This window comes from Myxocyprinus asiaticus, chromosome 4 (assembly GCF_019703515.2).
Source record: "Myxocyprinus asiaticus isolate MX2 ecotype Aquarium Trade chromosome 4, UBuf_Myxa_2, whole genome shotgun sequence".
NCBI lineage: Eukaryota > Metazoa > Chordata > Actinopteri > Cypriniformes > Catostomidae > Myxocyprinus > Myxocyprinus asiaticus.
The window spans coordinates 32,405,609-32,429,030 of NC_059347.1; the positions used below are offsets into that span (position 1 = coordinate 32,405,609).

General features: G+C 37.5%; 1 pseudogene; it reads left to right on the forward strand.

The window, feature by feature from the left end:
* The first annotated feature begins 5,201 nt into the window (after positions 1 to 5,201).
* LOC127435177 (sodium channel subunit beta-4-like) lies at positions 5,202 to 22,892 on the forward strand (annotated as a pseudogene).
* Positions 22,893 to 23,422: the final 530 nt, after the last annotated feature.

Sequence of the window (23,422 nt, forward strand, 5' to 3'; positions counted from 1 at the left end):
TGTTAGTCAATTCTTTTAATATAGTCTAAGGCAGATATGTCTGGGCCAGCCAGATCTGCCTGCAGGCCAACACAGCCGAGGAAATAGCTGCTCCAATATCTCGAGTAAGTTAGGAATGAGTAAATAGAGCAGCCTCGATTAGACCCATGATATCACAGTCTTCTGAATGAACCACTTTCCTTAATGTGAGCATTACCAGACCGGGCTGCACGTGTGGCTGCATTGAAAGCCTGGTCTTTTGACATTCTTTTCCAGGGCAGCTTGGATTGTTAGTAATTCAATCTGGACCCAATGTGGTAAGTGTCACAATTACATGCTCTTCGGGAGGTATGTCACCCATACCGCTCTCAGGAGCATAATGGATTTTCATTAGTCTCCTACAACCAGCATTGAATTGAAGTTGGGCTTTAGGATTATTCCATGCTTTGCTTAGCATTTGAGAATAATCTTCTGCCACAGGCACAGAAACAGATAGTTGCGTTTGGGAAATATCTGCCCATACCCCCTGCACTGGTTCAGCTGTCGTGACCTCCTGAGTCTCCAGACCCAAAATCCTTGCTACGCTGAGAATTCGGGCGAGAATGTCAGAGTGTGCACTTCCATCTTCTGAAGTGCAAGACCTAGATTTGTTCTCCTGTTGTGGCAGCACATCTGTTCCATCCCCAAATAAGAAGGGCATTCCTGTTGGCCATCACAGGGATGCATGACAGCATGTCAAACCCGGCAAAGTGATGAACTCATGATGTGCTCACTGGTTCAAGAGGAAAAAGATAGGTTTAAAATGCTGCCTCCAGAGGACCCTCACTAGGTTTTGGAACAGACCCAATATGTATAAATGAGGAGTAATCCACTGCAATCCTCAGAGATGCAAGGCACCTGCACGAATACATGACAGATTGAATGTGTGATTCCTCACAGCAGTGTTAGAGGCAAGCTACCAAACCGTTCTCAGATAAGGAGAATGGCAACAGGAAGAGGTCGACTCACCCAGATGTTTATATATGGTAAGCCAACCCCTAAGCCGGTCACCTGACTTTGTTGATAAAGGTCTCAAGGACAGGAAGTAGAATGGTATCATTCAGGGTAAAGACCATGGTGACGGTCTAAGTGAGGTCAAAATAGATCAGCTATTGCTTCATTTTCAAGTGAGTCAAATATTGATTCAGTAATCACTCTGACTGATTCAGTGAGTCATTCAGTGAAAATTTCATCAGATTTAAACAGATAACTTGAGTTTTTTTTTTTTTTTTAAACTATCCATTAAAAGAACCAGTTCAAAAGAGTCATGTGCTTATGAACTGGACTACATTGGTTGCACGGTTTCTGCATGCAGCCCACAAGGCCAAGTCAATAGTAAGGCATGTTTTTTGCCGTTATTTTATGATACACTGGCTTTTTGATCTATTTGGATTTAATTTATGCAGCAAGATCCCTTCTTGGGTAAAATTTCTTCACTTTTTTTTTTTTTTTTTTTTCATGAATTCAGTATCAGCGCTGTAGATTCAGTAGGGGCAGAGCTGCAGCTTGAAAACCTTATTCAGTCTTTTTAATCTTTTCTGGTCCCTTCTCTCAGTCAGTGCACCCAATGCCTTAGTTACTTATCTTTCTCTCTCTGTTATCTTTAGTTGTTGGTTTCATTTGTTGATAGGACTACAGGTGCATCTCAATAAATTAGAATGTCGTGGAAAAGTTCATTTATTTCAGTAATTCAACTCAAATTGTGAAACTTGTGTATTAAATAAATTCAATGCACACAGACTGAAGTAGTTTAAGTCTTTGGTTCTTTTAATTGTGATGATTTTGGCTCACATTTAACAAAAACCCACCAATTCACCATCTCAAAAAATTAGAATACATCATAAGACCAATAAAAAAAACATTTTTAGTGAATTGTTGGCCTTCTGGAAAGTATGTTCATTTACTGTATATGTACTCAATACTTGGTAGGGGCTCCTTTTGCTTTAAATTACTGCCTCAATTCGGCGTGGCATGGAGGTGATCAGTTTGTGGCACTGCTGAGGTGGTATGGAAGCCCAGGTTTCTTTGACAGTGGCCTTCAGCTCATCTGCATTTTTTGGTCTCTTGTTTCTCATTTTCCTCTTGACAATACCCCATAGATTCTCTATGGGGTTTAGGTCTGGTGAGTTTGCTGGCCAGTCAAGCACACCAACACCATGGTCATTTAACCAACTTTTGGTGCTTTTGGCAGTGTGGGCAGATGCCAAATCCTGCTGGAAAATGAAATCAGCATCTTTAAAAAGCTGGTCAGCAGAAGGAAGCATGAAGTGCTCCAAAATTTCTTGGTAAACGGGTGCAGTGACTTTGGTTTTCAAAAAAACACAATGGACCAACACCAGCAGATGACACTGCACCCCAAATCATCACAGACTGTGGAAACTTAACACTGGACTTCAAGCAACTTGGGCTATGAGCTTCTCCACCCTTCCTCCAGACTCTAGGACCTTGGTTTCCAAATGAAATACAAAACTTCCTCTCATCTGAAAAGAGGACTTTGGACCACTGGGCAACAGTCCAGTTCTTCTTCTCCTTAGCCCAGGTAAGACGCCTCTGACATTGTCTGTGATTCAGGAGTGGCTTAACAAGAGGAATACGACAACTGTAGCCAAATTCCTTGACACGTCTGTGTGTGGTGGCTCTTGATTCCTTGACCCCAGCTTCAGTCCATTCCTTGTGAAGTTCACCCAAATTCTTGAATCGATATTGCTTGACAATCCTCATAAGGCTGTGGTTCTCTCGGTTGGTTGTGCATCTTTTTCTTCCACACTTTTTCCTTCCACTCAACTTTCTGTTAACATGCTTGGATACAGCACTCTGTGAACAGCCAGCTTCTTTGGCAATGAATGTTTGTAGCTTACCCTCCTTGTGAAGGGTGTCAATGATTGTCTTCTGGACAACTGTCGGATCAGCAGTCTTCCCCATGATTGTGTAGCCTAGTGAACCAAACTGAGAGACCATTTTGAAGGCTCAGGAAACCTTTGCAGGTGTTTTGAGTTGATTAGCTGATTGGCATGTCACCATATTCTAATTTTTTGAGATAGTGAATTGGTGGGTTTTTGTTAAATGTGAGCCAAAATCATCACAATTAAAAGAACCAAAGACTTAAACTACTTCAGTCTGTGTGCATTGAATTTATTTAATTCACGAGTTTCACAATTTGAGTTGAATTACTGAAATAAATGAACTTTTCCATGACATTCTAATTTATTGAGATGCACCTGTATGGCAGCTGATGTCAGCGTGATGTCAAGTGTACCATTTATGCACCACTAGTGTCACCAAACAGAACTGCAGAAATAACAGGGTTCCTGTACACTCCCTCATCTTCCATAGGTCAAAAAAGTGATAGTCCTTTCCCAAACTCATGCCATTGGTTGAGTCAATAATGCTGTTTCAGGCTGGTCAGAATGCTCAAACAAAAAGCAATGTTTAGATTTACACATAGACATGCATTAATTACATACATTTCTTGGAAGAGCCACACCAAATGCCTAAGTACAAAAAGACTCTGGGTTTCAGATGATGATTGTCCTGATCCAAGAAAACCTGACTCTGCTGTTGCAGACTATTATCAAAGTCAGAGGGGGTGGGGGTTGAGAAATGCAGAGTCATAGGAAACTCAACTCTGCCAATCTATCATGGATGTGGAGGGTGAGAGACATGGACACCTTTTCAAACATACACATGTATGTATCACAGTCTACTCATTTTCATTCTCATGTGTCATGTGATCCATCTCAATGTGTGGGCTAGTAAAACACGCCACTCAATTTGATTTCTATACAGGGGTAACACACACTTTTTTCTCCTTGTCTGTGTTAATTCATGTTCATGTCCAGGCAGTTTATGGTGCTGCATGTTTCTTCGCACTCTTTGTTGCCACTCTAAAAACTGTAATGCAGAAGAGACTCCGGACCCCAAATTTACATTTATGCATTTGGCAGATGCTTTTATCCAAAGCGACTTACAGTGCACTTATTACAGGGACAATCCCCCTGGAGCAACCTGGAGTTAAGTGCCTTGCTCAAGGACACAATGCAACCTTCTGATTACCAGTTATGTGCTTTAGCCCACTATGCCACCACCACTCCAAACAAATAATGCTGCCTAACAAACTGAACCCACATTTACAGCTCAGAGAGAGAGAAAGGAGGGAGGAAAGGAGCAGAGATAGGGCAGGAGAAAGGAAGGGAGGAACAGACAGTCAGCCAAGGAGGAGAAAAGATATGTGGGAGCCAGATTTTAGCAGAATTTTCAGAGAGAGAGAGAGAGAGAGGGAGAGAGTGGAACAGGCTAGCTGCAATTGTCCTCCAGTGCTCCCGACTGGACTGCATGTGTGCCCCTTACGTGGTGCATCAGTAAGAGTGTATGTACTGTATGTGTGAGTGTGAGAGGGTGTGTGCGTGTGTCTGAGCATTATTGGGAGCAGAGCAGTGCAGATTTGTGTGCTGCCCATTCTGTGGACTGATGCCCTCTTCTTCTCCGAACAGGACACACAGATTTACCTGCACAACAGAGGTACTGCACAGACACTCAGACACACATGCTGACTCAAACACACGAAAATGCATGTCATTTGTATACAATATTGCATTGGTAATTTTTGGCATTCATAGTAAGATATATGGATATCAAATTGTGGAGTAATGTTAATCATTACCAAACACAAAATATAATTAGAACATTTGTGTGACTGTGATCAGCAGCAAAAGAAATGTGATCTTAAGATTTTCTCTTCTTTTTCCTGACTGTCTGCACTGATCTCTCTAGTGTTACTGTAGCTACAGTTAATGTGTGATCAGATTTTTTTAATATAGGGATCTTTAGATAAGCTTGGTTTTTATGGAGTTTTCCACACTTCTCTTTAACACAGGGCATCTCAGAAAGCAACCGAAAAAAAAAAGCACTGAACCAGTTGGAGATGTAGCAACATTGTCCCTGCTGGGCAGGTACTTCCAGAACGCTAAGACCTGGACAGGCCTAAGATTGCCCTTTAAAAGGAGGAACCTCAAGTTTGATGTTAGGAACTGCAAATATAGACTGATATAGGGTGCAGTTGCAGAGAAGCAGATCAGACGCTGCCAATGAGGCAGCATCTTGAGGCAAAAAGGCTTTAAGGAAACTGGCGAAACTGGAAGTGAACCACTGAGGAAAGCTGGTGGATGTGAGAAAAAGAGTGCAAGATGGAGGCAAAGAGCAGAGGGTGTCCAAGAGGTGGAGGAACCCCCTCAGAAATAACCATGTCCTGTCTTTTGCTCACACTTTTCATTGGTAAGACTCTCCCCTACTTTGTACTAAAAAAGCAACAGCTATGCTTATTTCTAGTTGTTGTTGAATTATAAAAAAACATGTAGTGAGTCTCTCCAGGAAATCTTTCTGCATGTGTTTTCAATGTGGTTAGAGTTATAATGGTCTACTGGTAAATATGCCACTGGTCATAGTTTATTCTATGTTTACAGTGTTCACTCAAAAATGAAAATTCTGTTATTATTAATTTTTGACATTATTCGTATTATTTACTGCCATTTCACACCTTTCTTTGGTAGAACACAAAAGGAAATCTTATGGAGAATGTTTCGCTCCTCCTTTCCATATAATGACAGCATGCAGTGACCACAACCTGCAAGCTCCAAAAAGGACAAAAAGCACCATAAAATTAGCCATATGGCTCCTGTGCTGAGTCTTCTAAAGACATCAATAACGGCAAACTTCATGGATTTCTTTTATGACCTTAATCACCATTCACTTTCATCGTATGGGAAAGAGCAAATTAAACACTGTCCTACATTCTAAACATTTCGCTTTGTGTTCCGCAGAAGAAATTCATATGGGTTTTTGAAACCAGATGAGGTTGAGTAAATGATGAATGAATTTGCTATTCCTTAGACATATCTAATTTCTTTGAACTATTCCTCTGTGTTTAACTTTGTTTGGGCCTGGGCATCACAAACCATATACAGTACTGTACATATGAGCTATATCTAAAGATTCTGCAAATATTTCCTCTTTGATTGTTCAGTATTTTCAGAGAGCTTTAATGCAAAAAGTATAAAATTGTAAAAAAAAAAAAAAAAAAAAAGGCAAACTAAACTTGTCAGACCTATAGAACATCACAAAACTTGATATTGCAGATGAGATTCATTTGAAAGCAAATTGAGAACTTTTATTAATTCTGCTGCTTCTCAGACTTCTCCACTAGAGTTTCGGAAGAGTGGAACACACTGTTCTCATTTTTGAGAGAACAGTGATGCCATTGTCTGCAATTAAAAGTCAAAATTTTCTATATGAACTCAAACATTTATAACCATATACTTCCAAAGTCAAGTCAAGTCATATGTATTTGTAGCGCTTTTCACAACAGGTGTTGTTTCAAAGCAGCTGTACATGAAATTATGGTATAACAGAAAATGAATGTATATAATGCCAATATTAGTTGTTTAGAACTTTTAGTGGTTAAAATTAGTAAACTAAGTAAGTGTTGTGGGTCAATGGTTAAACAAAATTATTTTGTATGAACTATAAGTTTTAGTGTTAAAGTCCTTGAAGTCATCCCGATATAACTGAGGAAATACACATAGATGCTTTGTCCTTTGATTTTGGCTGATGTAGGCTTTTGTTAGTGGTTAATTCATTTTCTATGTAGTTCATTTTTTTAAGTGAGTATTGTCTTTATTTTGACCAAGCTGATATACTGTAGGTATCATTAAGTGAGGAGCTTCGCAGTCCGGCTTGAAGCTTATGGCAGGTAGTTTTGGTAAACTCCATCCTGAGCCCATGCTTCAGACCCCATGTCTTTGAGTTTGCATCAATTCATCCTCTGTGAAGTCTGTCTTAGTAGACTGAAGTGAAGTCTGGCTGGCACATAATGCAGTTGGACATCATCACTCAGCAACACAGTGGGAGTTGGACATCAGGCAAGATCGGAAATGGATCTGGCAGGCTCTGGTAACCTCAGGATATAATCCTGATATTTAGACAGGGAAAGAAATAGAATAAAAGTAGCGTAGATGCCATTCACTTTAAAGCAGGGTTAAAAAATGAGTGTTTTCGGTTCCAGTAGACCTAACCTAAGTGGCATAACTATGAATTTAGGGATAAATTAGATGTATGCCTGGCTGAATAGATAAGTCTTTAGTCTAGACTTAAACTGAGAGAGTGTGTCTAAGTTCCAAACACTGCTAGGAAGACTATTCCATAGTTTAGGAGCCAAATATGAAAATGATCTCCCTCCTATTTTGGATTTTGATATTCTCGGTATTGTTAACAGGCCGGAGTTTTGCGATCATAGTGAGCGTGATGGATTATAGCATGATAGAAGGTCACTTAAGTACTTTGGAGCTAAACCATTCAAAGCTTTGCAAGTAATTAACAGAATTTTAAAATTAATACGAGACTTAACGGGTAGCCAATGTAACACTGATAAAATGGGGCTGATATGATCATATTTCTTGGTTCTAGTTAGCACTCTAGCTGCTGCATTCAGCAACCAACTGAAGTTTATTGATTAAACCTGCAGGACATCTGCCTAGTAATGCATTAACATTAGGGATGTGAATCGTGAAGAATTTAAGGATTCCGGTTCAGATTCCAATTCCTCTTAATGATTCCGGTTCCTTAACGGGTCCAGTAACGATTCCAGTAATTCTTTTAGTACCTTTTTTAAAATAATTATTTGGAAATGAGAAATGCAATTTTTTTGTATTTACTACCCTCTGCTATCTGTTACCAAATGATTAGATCATTTCAGATTTCTGCAGAGCAGATATAACAAATCAGAAATAAATGTAATACAATTCTTGTAAAAGGTGTGTTTGCAGACTTTTTAGAGACAGAATTACAATCCAATAATAGATACTAACTATATTTTAAATAAATCTAAACCAACAAGAAATTTGATGGCATATTTCATTAATTCATTTATTCTTTTATAAAATTCCACTTATTACAACAACTCTCATGTATCTTTAATTATTGTCATATGAACAACCAGTCAGTAACTGTACTGCTTGATTTAAGTCTCACAGGTCATCATTAAATAAACAGTAACAGTTCCAGAGATTGTTTAGACCGTGTTTTGTAGCCTAATGTTGTACTTCAGGCTTGTGAGATTTCAACAGTTCTTTTTCATTTTGAGTTGGACATTCATAACTTGCACATCAGTATAAGATTACTAGTATATGGAAGCGCTGTAGATTCAAAAGAACCAGCTCATTAGAATAATTCTTTCGGGAATCAAACTATACCAGAAGCACATATGTTTTGCGCTTTAGATTCAAAAGAGTCGGCTTGAGATCAGGAATCAAAGCCACTGGTAGAGCCGTGTGTTTTACGCTGAAGAGTCAGTAGAGGGCAGCACTGCTGCAGAAATGCACTGCTAGAAACACTGTCAGAGTATTTCAGGATAGTGTTCCAGTCACGTCCACAGAAAATTGCATGCAGGAGAACCGTTAATGGAATCGAAAGTCATGAAGATGATACGATTCTGGTATTTTTTTTAAAGAATGGAACTGGTTCTGAACAAGAACCGGTCCACGGTTCCCAACCCTAATTACAATAATCTAGTCTTGAACACATTAATTAGTTTTTCGGCATCAGAAACAGATTAACGTAGCAATATTTCTGAGGTGGAAGAATGCAGTTCTACAAATATTGGAAATTTGTTTTTCAAAGTTTAGATTTCTATCAAATATAACACCTACATTTTTTGCTGTAGAAGTTGACATTTTGTTGACAAATTATTTTTATTAGGCTTTTGTTCCAATAATTAGTACTTCTGTTTCATCTGAATTGAGTAGAAGGAAATTTCTAGCCATCCACTTTTTGATATCATTTATACACTTAATTTGGAAAATTTGGAAATTTCATTGGGTTTCGAAGAAAAATAAAGTTGGGTATCGTTGGCATAACAGTGAAAACTAATTCCATGTTTTCTGATAATGTCTCCCAGGGGGAGCGTATAAATGGAGAAAAGCAAAGGCCCTATCAATTTAGCCACAGTACTGAATAAACATCCAGGATTGTTTTGGTTATTTTCTATGAGTTTGCTCAAATATGCAGACCTGGCAGTTTTTTAGAGCCTGTCTGTAGACACTATCCTTCCATGCGCGAAATACCTCTAATTTTGTATTCTTCCACTTACTCTCCATTTTCCGAGCTGCTCTCTTGAGAGCATGAGTGTGATCATTGTACCATGGTTCAGGAATTTTCTCTTTAACTTTCTTTCATCGAAGGGGGGCGACACTATCTAGAGTGCTAGAGAAGACTGTATCCATATTTTCTGTGACAACATCAAGTTCTTCTGACCTTTTTGGCGTACTGATGTAGTGGGAAATTTTACTTCAATGTAGGGGTAAGTATTTCTTCTGCAATATCTTGGATGACTAGGAAAATGACAGGATCTAAGTCCCCACTCCTAGTATGATTAATTCCTGTACTTATTATCTAAGTTTGTTTTTATCTGCCTTGATAATCTGTTTTCTTTTTTTAGCAACGACTGGTGAGGAGGAGGCTCCAGGATTAAAAGTGTACACGGTAGCTTCCCAGAGTGTGATGAAATTAATTAACCCCTGTTCCGCTCTACTAGCCTACAAGACAGGAGGAATGCCCCTACTCCAAGATGACAGAAGTTTTAGATTTATTTTTCTTAATGTTCCATAAAATAAAAATAAAACAAAGAGAATAATAGTAATGAGAACCACAGATAAACCCTTGTTTCACTTCACTTATGATTCCACATACAAACAAAGAAATAAAGCTTCATTTAGCTTCAAGCTTTTGTTCAGTCTCTTTTCTTTCTACAGTAATACTCAAGCCAAACAAAAGAAAAAAAACAACAACAACAACAGTTCCAATAGAACGTTTAAATGAGACCCAGTTCACTCAACAGTACACAATAAATGTTACATTTCACATCAGATACTTTTCCTCATGTCAATCAACATACCTGAGTGAGATTTACAACCCAAGATTTGAATTTTACCTCGCTGCAGAACTGGGCTGGCGTTGGACTGTCCAGGTATGGCAGGGTAATCAGATCAACTAACAGCGACCTTTCAAAAACAGCGAGTCTTCTCCCTTTCAAACACAAGAAGAACAGTTCAGAGAAAATCCACAAAAAAAAAAAAAAAAAACATCCACGTGAGCGTTTCCAATAGACAAGGCAGACGTTTCCACGAAAAACACACAGTAATGCAGATTCGTTCAAAACAAAACTCTGTTACCAGTTCAGTAAGTTTATGCAGATGTCCATTCAAAAAGGATTTCCAAATCTTGAAATGAAAAACACTGCAAAGCGTAAAATTTTTTTTTTTTTTTAAACGAACTATGAAATATAGAGGGAAAAAATTATTCTCAGGGCAATGGCTGAATACTCAAAATAGGAAGGAAAATACTGTCAAAAGAAAAAGCGTCAAAGAGTTCGCAATGCCGTTTGCGTCCACACAGCGGCACTATTGTGTCAAAACGACGAGCGAGGATTTTTCTCGAAACAACAGCAGCAAAAATCACTCGATCCGGATCAGCTTTATTCCAAAGTAACAACAAAAATGATGACCGTGTATTTCTTCCAGAGGTCAACTGTAGTTAAACAACAATGAAGAAAACTCACAGTACCTCAGCTCCCTTCAATCAGAGACAAACACTCGGGCCAACACAGCGTCTCAGCAAGCACGATGAGCAATGCCCCTCTTCGTATCACACAGACTCACAGTTCAGTTCCTCAGAGATCACGCTCAGCTGAAACTCACGACAGCACAAGCTCGGTCCACAACCTCGACACTTATCAAATGCTGACCACGTAAAAGCGAAGAAGTCACGAGAAAATGGCTTTTTTTCTCTCTTTCACTCCCGCTCGTCTCACTCACTTCCACTTCCGGTCGCAGTTTTTCCACAAAAAAAAAAAAATGAAAGTCCTTGAATACCTCCACACTGAGTATTTGAGACAAACTTGAAAGATTATTAGTGAAGCTACCTTTAGTAGTTGAAAGAATAGATCTACCTGAATGAAAAAATGTCATAGATTGAGTAACCTTTGCTAAGCGCAGCATACAAGATATGAGATAATGATCTGAGACATCAGCGCTCTGTGGCAGAATTTTCTATATTATTAACATCAATTCCATATGACAAAATTAGATCTATCATATGATTTTGGAGACTGGTTGGACCTGTCACATTTTGTCTAACCCCAACAGAGTTGAGAATATCGATAAATGCTTATCGCAGTGTATCATTTTTGTTATCTATGTGGATGTTGATAGCACCGACGATTAAAGCTCTGTCCACAGCAACTACTAGATCTGACTGAAAATCATCAAATTCTCAAAGGAATTCAGAATAAGGCCCTGTTGGTCTATATACTGTAGCAAAAACAAAAGATGACAAATATTTTTTATTTATATCTGACAATATCACAGTAAGCATTATCAGTTCAAAATGATTAAATTTATATCCAGACCTTTGAGTAACACTAAATATATAACTGTACATTGTAGCAACACCTCCTCCTCAACCTTTCAGGCGAGGCTCATGTTTTTAACAGTTACCTTAGGGAGTAGACTAATTTAAACTAATAAATTCATCTGTTTTAATCCAGGTTTCAGTCAAACAGAGCAAATCCAAACTATGATCTGTAATAATTTGATTTACAGTTAGTGATTTGGATGAAAGCAATCTAATGTTTCGTAGCCCTGCCTTTTTTATGTTGTTTATCTTCAGTTTTTTTTTCTTCTTTTTTTTTTTCTTTCTCAAGTTTGACATTAATCAGATTTTTTCTAAATGACTTATTATTGATTTTGTGTTTGGTAGTTCAGGGAACAGACAGTCTCTATATGATATATAGGTGATTCATTCTCTATGTGTTGTAGTTTATGTGACCTGTGTGATGTCTCAAGGCAGCTAGCAGACATTCGGATTAGCCAGTTTGTCTGCTTCCAGACCTGGGTCCCAGTTAGTCAAATATTATCACTATTAAGACTATGAGCCATATTACTAGAGAGGAGAGCAGCACCTTCCCTGGAGGGATGGAGTCCATCTCTCTTTAGCAGATCAGGTCTACCTCAAAAACTCTTCCAACTGTCTATGAATCCAATGCAAAGTAACTGGACTATGCAATTTACATAAATTTTTTATAGCTCTACACTTTTAATATATGTAAAAACTGTCTAACTTTGCATACTGTTTTTGAGAAAATAAGTCTATTTTTTTCCTAAGGAACTTTGCGAGAATTTTTTTATTCAAAGATAGCAACATTAATGCTAACTGACACAACCAAGTAAAATCACTATAAGTCTCATGAGACTTTCTGCTCATCTACATTTTTTGCAATAATATTTTCCACTGGGGTAAAGCAGCTTGGAACATTTCTGTATAGAAAGTGCAATGAAAGAGAACATGATGACAAGTATAATGCTTATATCAAGCTTGAGTACACAGTGTTTGCATGATCATTCCTTTCCTGGTTTAAAATGTCTCTCACCAAGGGTACAGGCGAATTGCAGGACCGTTTTACTGGGATGGTCATCTTAATACCCTGTGCTGATGAGTTACATAGCTGTGTAAACTCAGCACTTTCAAACCGGCTCGTGTTCACTCTCTCACATTTGGTGCCAAACAAGCTTGTGGATACCTGACATCAGTAGCCCAGGTGTGTATGTAATGTCACCACAGTTTGCGTACTGCTGATCTGAAGTGGAATATGTGTAAAAAAAAAAAAAGAAGAATGTAAACCGGTAGTTATACATTTAAAGTTACAGACTGTACTATTTTAATTTATATTTATTTATGTATTTATAAATAAGGGAGGGCCAGTTGCCTCACTTTGGAGCTGTTACGAGGGCTACATCTCATTAACTATAAGGTTTTGAGTCAAAAGTCCAATTACACAAATGTGTGTTTTCTCTGTAAGAGTGGTTTTATAAGCTGGTTTCAAACACCAAGTTCAAAACCTCTTAGGGTGTTTTCACACTTGGTTCGTTTCAGGAGTCTGAGCTCAATTTGTAGGATTTTTTACCCATATGTGAAAACTCCAAATGATCTCCGACCCCTTTAAAGTGAACCCTTTAGAGATTTGGGGTACATAACTGTACCCTTAAGTACACAACAGGTCCTTATGGTACAATTATGTTCCCAAAACGAGTTAAAAACTCAAACTTCAAAGTACCACCTCAGTAAAAATGGCCCATTGAAAAGGGCCAACTTGTACCATGTTAATCAACAAACAAACAAACCAAAAATTAAACAAATGATCCAAACAACGAAACAAGAAAGCATGCATATAATTATTTCACAAATTAAAGTATACCTATGCATTATATTTAAAGAGTAATTGTAAACACAAAGTGGAGAATGTTAAACAGAGAAACAATATACACTGCCTGGCCAAAAAAAAAAAGTCACCATTTGGATTTAAATAAGCAGATACTTAAGAGCCTGTGATTGGATCATTATTGCAGTGATTAATATGTTTCAGCTGGCAACAATACTTTTAACCCTAACTGGTGCAGTGTGTAGCTTATTTCTTAAACAACCATGTTGGAAGACGTATCCTGTGGTCGTGGAAAAGATGTTACTGTGTTTCAAAAGGGGCAAATTACTGTCATGCATGCAAGCAAAGAAAACAACTAAGGAGATTGCTGTAATCACTGGAATTGGGTTAAGAACTGTCCAAAGCATTATTAAAACCTACAAGGATTGTTGTGACCCATTAACTTCGTGGAAGAAATGTGGTCGGAAAAAAATCTTGAATGATCGTGATCAGAGATCACTAAAATGCTTGGTAAAGTCACATCATAAAAAATCGACACTATGCATGATGGATGCATCACTTCATGCACTTCCCTTCTTACCCTGATGCACCAATCGCTTTGGAATAGGGTAAATCTAGATTCATCAGACCACATGACCTTTTTCCATTGCTCCACAGTCCAATCTTTATGTTCCCTAGCAAACTGAAGTAATTTTTTCTGATTAGCCTCACAAACAAGTGGCTTTCTTGTGGCCATGCAGCTGTTTAGTCCCAATTTCTGTAAGTTCTCATCGCATTGTACATGTGGAAATGCTCTTACTTTCACTATTAAACATAGCCATGAGTTCTTCTCTCTCTCTCTCTCTCTCTCTCTCTCTCTCACACACACACACACACACACACACACACACACACAAACTTGTTTTTATATCATTGTGGGGACCCTCCATAGACTTCCATGCATTTTATACAGACCTAATGATAATTTCTATCCCCTACCCCTAAACCTAACCCTCACAGAAACCTTTTTGCATTTTTACATTTTCAAAAAAAACATCGTTTAGTATGTTTACTAAGCCATTTCTCTTGTGGGGACCGCTGGTTGGCAAACAATATAGGTGATCTCAGGTTTTACTATCCTTGTGGGGACATTTGGTCCCCAGAGTGTAGCATAAATACACATACACACACACACACACACACACACACACACACACACACACACACACACACACACACACACACACTGTTTTTGTTAGTATTTGAGTTTGACTCTGTAATTCTTTGTGGTATTCTGACTATTGCTTTTCACTGAATTAATAGACAAGTAGAAAATTAGCTTTCGGTTTTCTTGTCTTTTATTTGTGTCAATTTTCAATAATTATTTTTCCATCTTGTTTTCTGTCTTACTCTCTTCCTGTCTCAGGTGTGTGTTGTGTGCATGCTACTGGAAAGGTTCCATTTTGGAAGTGGTGAACAGTAGCACTGTTCTCATTCCCTGCACCTATGCCAGCTGTATTGGGATCAAGAACCTCTACTTCAAATGGGAGTTCAATGATAATGGCACCATGCAGAAGGTAGCAGACATTCTCCTCAATGGAATACTTATTAATGTACTGCATAAAATGAGAAATAATGCCAGAATAGAATAGAATAGAAAAGATATTGCCATACAATCACATCCGGCCACAGGCCACTAATTAATCATCAATCACAAACCCTTAAGATAAAACATCATTGATTGGATGGAAATATAAATAGAATACCTGCCTTCTTCTTGAACTGATTTTGTATGGCTTGGTTTCAAGGACTCTTCACTAGGTTGAAAAGTATGCAGTTCTTAGAAATCATTAGATTGACTGTATGCTGTTTCTTAATATTATATTCAGTGCAGGACATTGCAAGCACCTTTTTATGTATCAATGATTAAACAACATTACTATTTCTTTCTACTGACAGATATAAATCTTAAAAGTCATGGAGTTTTATATCAACCAAATTTCTGTTGAACTTGACTTAGATACTATTTGCACATGAATACGAATGAATGACCTCTGTGCGCAGGGAGTAGGCTATAAACAAATGTGTAATAACAGATTAGGATATTGTAAAATGGCATAATAATTTAGGAAAAATGTTTGGCACTACAGTAGGACTTACAGTGTCAAAGGTTGAAAAAAAAGAAAATACATTTTCAATCAATATAACAGACAGCTGTTTTCCAACCAGGTGGCTGATTCTGTGAATCCAATGGATATTGTGGAGCCATCTAAAGTGAATGTTTACCACGAGAGGGTGGAGTATGTTGGCTCCAGTAAAGAAAATAACATCTCCATTCTGCTTTGGAATGTAACATTCGAGGACGCTGGTGTCTACACCTGCTTTGGCAAAAACCCCAAAGAGAAGGACAAAAATCACAGTGCCATTTTCACTCTATACGTCGTAGAGGAACGTTAGTGTTATGGATAAGGAAAAGAGAGGGAGATACAGACAGACAAAAATACATCAGTGTTTCCCCTATATGCATTTTGCAGCAGTGAGGGCAGAGCTGGGGCCAGATTCACTAAACGTTCTTAAGAAGAAATTTCTTCTTAACTACCATTTTCTTCTTAATTTTTAACTTAAGAAAAAAGTTACGAAAATGTTATAAAAAAAAACTTTTTAAGAAAGTTCTTATCTTTTAAGATTATTGTTAAGAAAAAACTTAAGAAGCATTCAAATTCTCGAAAAAAAAAATTCTTAAACATTTTCGTAAATAACATCTTAAAATTAGGATAAACTCACAGTTGTCTTAAATTCTAAAAGGTAAGATGTTTAATGAAATTACTGGGTTTTTTATGTTGAGTCTGAAGTAGCAATGGACTGTTTACATAGAAATGTGATTTTAGACCAAAAAACATTTTTGACTGTTTTATGTTATTTTAATTTTCAGCTTGTAAACCATGTAAATGTTATCACCACATTCAAACAATAAATGTTGTTTTGAAGCTTCTTAATGTGGTGATCAATCATGCTTATTCAAACGGATGCACTGCATATAGTGCTCTCACTCCATGATCTTTAGTTCATAGAAACATAATAAATATAACATTAGAAAGCTGAGACTCTTTTTAACCCCCCATCCACATCCCTATTGGTGTTGGGCACAGCGGAGGCAGCCTCCGCCACCTTTTCCCATTTACCCGCCTCTTCATTTCCGACGTGATATAATTATCAAGCTTCTCAAGGAGAACTTTTTCCTTGCAGTAATTTCCTCAACAAGAACATCCTGCTCTTGTAGTTTTTGTTTCTTTTCCTCCATGTCAAATGAAAAATTATCAAATTGTTAGCAGCATGTAAATTCTCCTATGACGTGTAGTGTTGTTAAACTATCACATCTCATGCACTTTGCTTGCTTCTTTAAAAAAAAAAAAAAGAAGGTTAATAGATACATTTATTGTTATGATTTACCAGTGCTGAAGTATTGAATTCAAGGGCGTAGATTTGGCTTGAACTTTGGGGGGTTGCAACATGAAGCATTTACATGTTTCCATTGATCATGGTATAAATATTGGGGGGCTGTACTTGTTGTTTTGATTATTGGGGGGTGGGGGGGAATCTACACACCTGATTGAATTTGTTCTAGGCTATAGCAAGGCAAGCCCATGAGCAGGCTGATCAGACAATGTCAAAGCCTGTCTTAAGAAAATATTTGAGAACTTCTTAAGAATTTTTCAAGAATTGCACTTAGGAACGTTCTTAAGAATTTATAATTTATCTTAAGAACTTTCTTAATATTTTTCTTAAGAACATTTTCAGGAATCCATCCCCTGGTGCGGTAATTCGCGGACTGGTCTCAATCGCATAGACCATTTTAAATGCGCCTGTGAACGCGTGAGATGGCAATGACCCTAAGTGTGGCAAGGAACACAAACTCCATAAGATGTTGGTTAATGGAGGAAAATAACCTTGGGAGAAACCAGGCTCACTGTGGGGGCCATTTCCCCTCTGGCTAAACAACATGAATATAATGCCAATATTAGTTATTTGTGTGCAGTGCAAGTCATGGTTTTAAATTTGTAAATTAAGTAAGCTTTAAGGTCCAGTGTTTTAAAAAGAAAAAAAAAGAAAATATTTTTTATGAACTTTTAGATTAATGACTAATGTCTTTGAAGTCCATCCTGGATTAACTGCAGACGTTCACATAGATGCATTGTCCTTTGTTAGTTGGCTGATGAAGGCTTTTGTTGGCAATTAAATGATAGTCTATGTATTCCGTTTCAAGAATGTAGTCCATCAATAGACAAAGGAGATGCAGGCAGAGATTAATGAAGTGCATCACAGTTCAACCTGCAGGTCATTTCAATGGGGTCCATCCTAAATCCAAGTTTCAGGCAGTGGCATATGAAGTATCCGATGTCTTACAGTTGGAGTTAGCATCAGTTCATCCTCTGAAGTCAAAAGACTGAAGTGATGTCTAGCTAGCACCAGGGCTGGATTGGTAATCTGGCATATCGGGCATTTTCCTGGTGGGACGACGCACTTTGCAGAACGGGCCACAAAACGGCGCCGCGAGATGCCGAAGGGGGCAGCGATATGCACTGTCCCCCACTCAACAACGTTTCACTTTTAATTGACTATATCACAATTCCAGTGGGTCAGAAGTTTACATTCACTAAATTAACTTTGCCTTTAAGCAGCTTGGAAAATTCCAGAAAATTATGTCAAGCCTTTAGACAATTAGCTTCTGATAGGAGGTGTACTGAATTGGAGGTGTGGCTGTGGATGTATTTTAAGGCGTACCATCAAACTCGGTGCCTCTTTGCTTGACATCATGGGAATATCAAAAAAAATCAGCCAAGAATTGTGGACCTCCACAAGTCTGGTTCATCCTTGGGAGCAATTTCCAAATGCCTGAAGGTAACACGTTCATCTGTACAAACAACAGTACGCAAGTATAAACACCATGGGACCACGCTGCAATCATGTCGCTCAGGAAGGAGACGCATTCTGTCTCCTATGAACGTAGTTTGGTGCGAAAAGTGCAAATCAATCTTCCCAGAACAACAGCAAAGGATCTTGTAAAGATGCTGGAGGAAACAGGTAGACATGTATCTAAATTCACAGTAAAACGAGTCCTATATCGACATAACCTGAAAGGCTGCTCAGCAAGGAAGAAGCCAATGCTCCAAAACTGCCATAAAAAAGCCAGACTACAGTTTGAAAGTGCACATGAGCCGTAGTACACCATCCCAACCATGAAGCATGGGGGTGGCAGCATCATGTTGTGGGGGTGCTTTGCTGCAGGAGGGACTGGTGCAATTCACAAAATAGATGGCATCATGAGGAAAGAAAATTTTGTGTATACATTGAAGCAACATCTCAAGACATCAGCCATGGTGTTAAAGCTCAGTCACAAATGGGTCTTCCAAATGGACATTGACCCCAAGCACACCTCCAAAGATGTGGCAAAATGGCTTAAGTTCAACAAAGTCAAGGTATTGGAGTGGCCATCACAAAGCCCTGACCTCAATCTGATAGAAACTTTGTGGGCAGAACTGAAAAAGCATGTGCGAGCAAGGAGGCCAACAAACCTGACTCACCAGTTACACCAGTTCTGTCTGGAGGAATGGGCCAAAATTCCAGCAAGTTATTGTGAGAAGCTTGTGGAAGGCTACCCAAAAAGTTTGAGCCAAGTTACACAATTTAAAGGCAAAGCTACCAAATACTAACAAAGTGTCTGTAAACTTCTTACCCACTGGTAATGTGATGAAAGAATAAAAGCTGAAATAAATCATTCTCTCTACTATTATTCTGACATTTCACATTCTTAAAATAAAGTAGTGATCCTAACTGATCTAAGACATGCAATGTTTTCTATGATTAAATGTCAGGACTTGTGAAAAACTGAATTGAAATGTATTTGGCTAAAGTGTATGTAAACTTCTGACTTCAACTGTATGTATTTATAGCTATACAAGATCATAAAATGTAGTTTAAAATAGATGAAGAAAGTGTTACACAGCAGGACACTGATGACAATGCTTAAAATGTCATGTTAATGTTTATTTTAAAATATCAGTGAAAACAAATTTGGCCAGAATATGTATCTAATTTATATAATATATGTAAATAAATAAATAAATAAACATACCTCTTAAAGTGTAGAACTTTGAAAATATTTTGCAGATTAATTGCTCATATTTTGTGAGTTTGTTGCATCTTTATATCTGCAGTGTTTTAATTCCTTCCCCAGATTATTCTTGAGAAAAAGTGAAAAGCCCAGTGCTTTGGCAAGCGCTGTTTCTGCTTTCCTTTAAACAAAGAAAGCCTCAAAGACTCAAATAGCCACAGAGTAATATTTTTCATGACTTATTTGCTGCACATCATTAGGCATGAGCATTATTCAGCATGCTGCACTTCAGCTCCCAGAAATGCTTTGCGGCATGAATAAATTATGCAAATAACTATGTACTGCTCATAGCTTTACTTTTTGCAGATTTGATATATGCTGCTGTTATTGTATTTGTTTTAACTTGCAGTTATTTGTCATTTAGTGATTATTCAGAGCTTATCTTATACTTAATATGTTGTTTTTGGTTGACACCATTATTGAGATTTGTATGTCTAATTAATCAATTGATGCATACATTTGGAAAAGCACAATGTGTAAGTGATTTAAAAAAAAAAAAAAAAAAAAAAAAAAAAAAAAAAAAAGCTGGCCATTACATTATTTCAAAATAAACGTCATTGTATTGGCTTGTCTTGCAGAGATTATTAAAATTTCCCTTTGTTATGAGCTCTGAGCGAAATGTTGGAGCCCAGGGCGGCTGTCTATATTGCTTGTAAGACGGGCCGGTACTTGCGCAGCAGCGGGCCCGCCCAAATTACCCAGCGGCCCACCAGGAAAACGCCTGGTGCTCCCTATGGCCAATCCGCCCCTGGTTAAAACTATGGATACTATGGAAGAACTATGGTGCATTTTCATAATTATGGACCAAGCTATCAGTTTTCCATCTGTGTAAAATCTGTACTCTTGTAATGCTCTTTGATTGTAGGAAAATATACATTGTTTTGTTTGCCTTCAGAAATTCCAAGACATGACTGTAGTTTCATTAGTAGGAGCCTGATGAATGGAATCTGTAAAGAAGACCCAACTTATTCACACTGTCAGAATATTTCAATTTAGCCATATAAAAATGAGGTGTTCATTTTTTCCACAGATGTTACTGTTCTTAATATTATAATTTGCATCTGCATCCCAACCTCAAAATCAATGCATGGGTGCTACCAAAACAGGTGCTGATGCCACATTTTCAAAGGGCCCTTTGAGGGCACTAATAAACCCTGATGTGGCCCAGGCTGAAATAGAGCTTGACACCTCTGTTTTAATCTATTCTTTGACCAACACTCGTTAATACGGGTCCGGCGTTGAAAAAAATCCTAGGGAAAACACTGTACATGAAGACCCGAAAACATGTTACATTTCAAGGTCTTCAGTTAAGTAACTCATCTTATTTTTTCCCCCATTCATTTTCATTTTTGTTGCTGTGCTTTTCTCTCTGTCTCAGTAAGGGAGGTTGATAACACACTCACCATCATCATTGCCTCCAGTGTTGGCGGTTTCATCGCTGCGTTAATGGCCTTCATGCTGCTAAAAAACTGTTTACTCTGTTCATTTTCACAAAGCTTGAGGAAAAACGTTAATTGATATATACTGTATGTGCATATATTAACCTGGGAGTGAAGGAATCATTATTGTTCACTTCTGTTGTCAATGACTCACTCATAACATAAAAGATGTTCATTTGTCGCCACCCACTGGCGTAGATGTAATCTGCAGAAATGGTGACTGAACAAATCAATTAAAAAAAAATATATATATATCTTTGGTGAACAAAGTTTAACTGAGATGAATCAAAAATCCCCATTACAGTGTACAGTATATGCTATGGCATGCTCCAAACTTTGAATTTTCCATTTAAACTTGTGCTATTAAGCAAACAATAGGGGCTAATTAAATATAAGTATGGGATAATCTTAACCCGCTTATACCATAGTCACTGGACAGAATTGATTAGTTACAGCTGTCATACATTTTTTTCCAGCACAAATTCTGACTGGAAAAACAAAAAATAACGGTTAATTTTATCTGTCGTTAGATCTACAGCTCTGCCTATTCAGACACAGAGAAAAAGTAGTACGACCACACACTTGGTCAAAACTGTGAATTTAAATGCACAATCCAGAAATAATAATATCCAAAGAATGTAGAGGGGATGGCACTCCAGAGAACATGTATTGTTTAATTGTTATTCATTGTCATTTTCACATAAATGTGGAAAAACCGAAGTTATAAATGTGGCATTGACAGTAAAAGTAGCACTTACTGTATGATAAGGGGGAAACCATTCAAAACACTCTGGAACCTGCGGATTTTGACCTCTGAGACATCTTTATGGTATCCATCTAGGCTGCACGACTGACTGAATTAAGATTGAATTCACAGTTTGTTCTTGAACAGCAGTGATTCACCGCAAAATGCTGTGCATTTTGTAAACAGTGCTTCTCCTGTTTAAGTCAGAGATGTGTGCATGCGGGGGGCCTCTTGTGGCTATAGGCGGCACTTCAGCACATAACAAACAACACATTACAGTTTAAATCTTCGACTTGCTGGACAACGAAAGAGGCATTTAATAGGTCCTGATTTCCTTCTCTCACCCTTTGTGCAAAACAAGCTGAATTCCATTATATTAGCTATGCTGATGAAAGTGGTTAGGAAATGTTTTCAATTGCTATTGCTCACTCTGCTTGCACTGTAATGTTATGTTGCTACTGTTACAGACAGCGCATTAATATTGAACGGTGATTAAAACTGACCGGAACTACCTGTGTATTCAACGGTTTGAACCGCATGCATTTCAGTCAATCAGAATAGAGTATTAGAACAGACCATGGTATAAAATGACTAAAAGGATTGACACCGTATTTTATTACTACAAAGCAAATTAACAGGATAATGTATCATTGATCTTGTATACAAAATATGATGTGTGATATTAGTATTAGTACAGCAAAGCCAAAATGTTTTTTGACACATAGGCAGCACTTGAAAATGTATGAATGTCTTTGCATTATTTAACAAAACTGTCAAGAAGTATATATATTTAAAATAAAATAGCACAAGGGCACTTTTCAGGAAAAACATTAAAACAAATAGGTGGGAATTAATAAACAATACAAGATAGATATACAAGATATATTGTTCATACTTAAGATAATAAGAATTTGGAAACGTTCTTTTTAAATGTACTGGAACATGCCCATAGTTAATGTGATAAAGGTCTAGCATTATTTTTTGTGCTATTTTTGTGCACTATTTTTTGTGCACTAGTTTGCCACATGGTTTGATATCTTGCTATCTGATGTAATGAAATACATTTTAATTGGCTTAAGTGTTCAAAAGTATCCAAATACTTTTTGGGGCTGCTTTATATAAATACTTTTTTTTTTTTTTTTTAATTATTCTCTTCCCTCTTTCTTTCTTTCTTTCTTTGTCTTTTTCAGTAAGGAGTGCCTTGTCACCTCCTCAGGGATTGATAACACACAGAATGGTCTGTCGGCTTCTAAATCTACACCAAAGAAAGCTTGAGAGCGTACACACAGTCACACATACACATGGAAACATGGATCAGCCATCAAGCTGTGCCCTCTCTGTTTATTCACATCCGTGTTTACAAATGCTATACTTTTATATTTCTGTTTTGTGAGAAAGATTAAGGATATTAAGCTAAATGCAATTTTTTTTATTTATAACATTTCTATGGATGATATTTAATTTACATAATTCAATTTAATTTTTTCAAATTAATATTTTGTCATAAACACAGATATGAATGAAAAGAGGAGGCCTTATGTATTTCTGCATATATCTGAATTTATATGTGCATTTAAATATGCACCACACATATGCAGTTTCATGCACTTTAGTTTATCAGCCCACACCAAATCTGTGGACTGATTTTTTCTTATGATAGAAAAATATAGAGATATATTTATTTTTTTTATTTTTTTTCAAATTATGCTATAGCCAGAGAAAAATAAACAGTTCTATTCATTTATGGCATTGTGCCATACTGTCATACTATAATAGTTGCAGTTTGAAATGAGAACAGGTGAAGC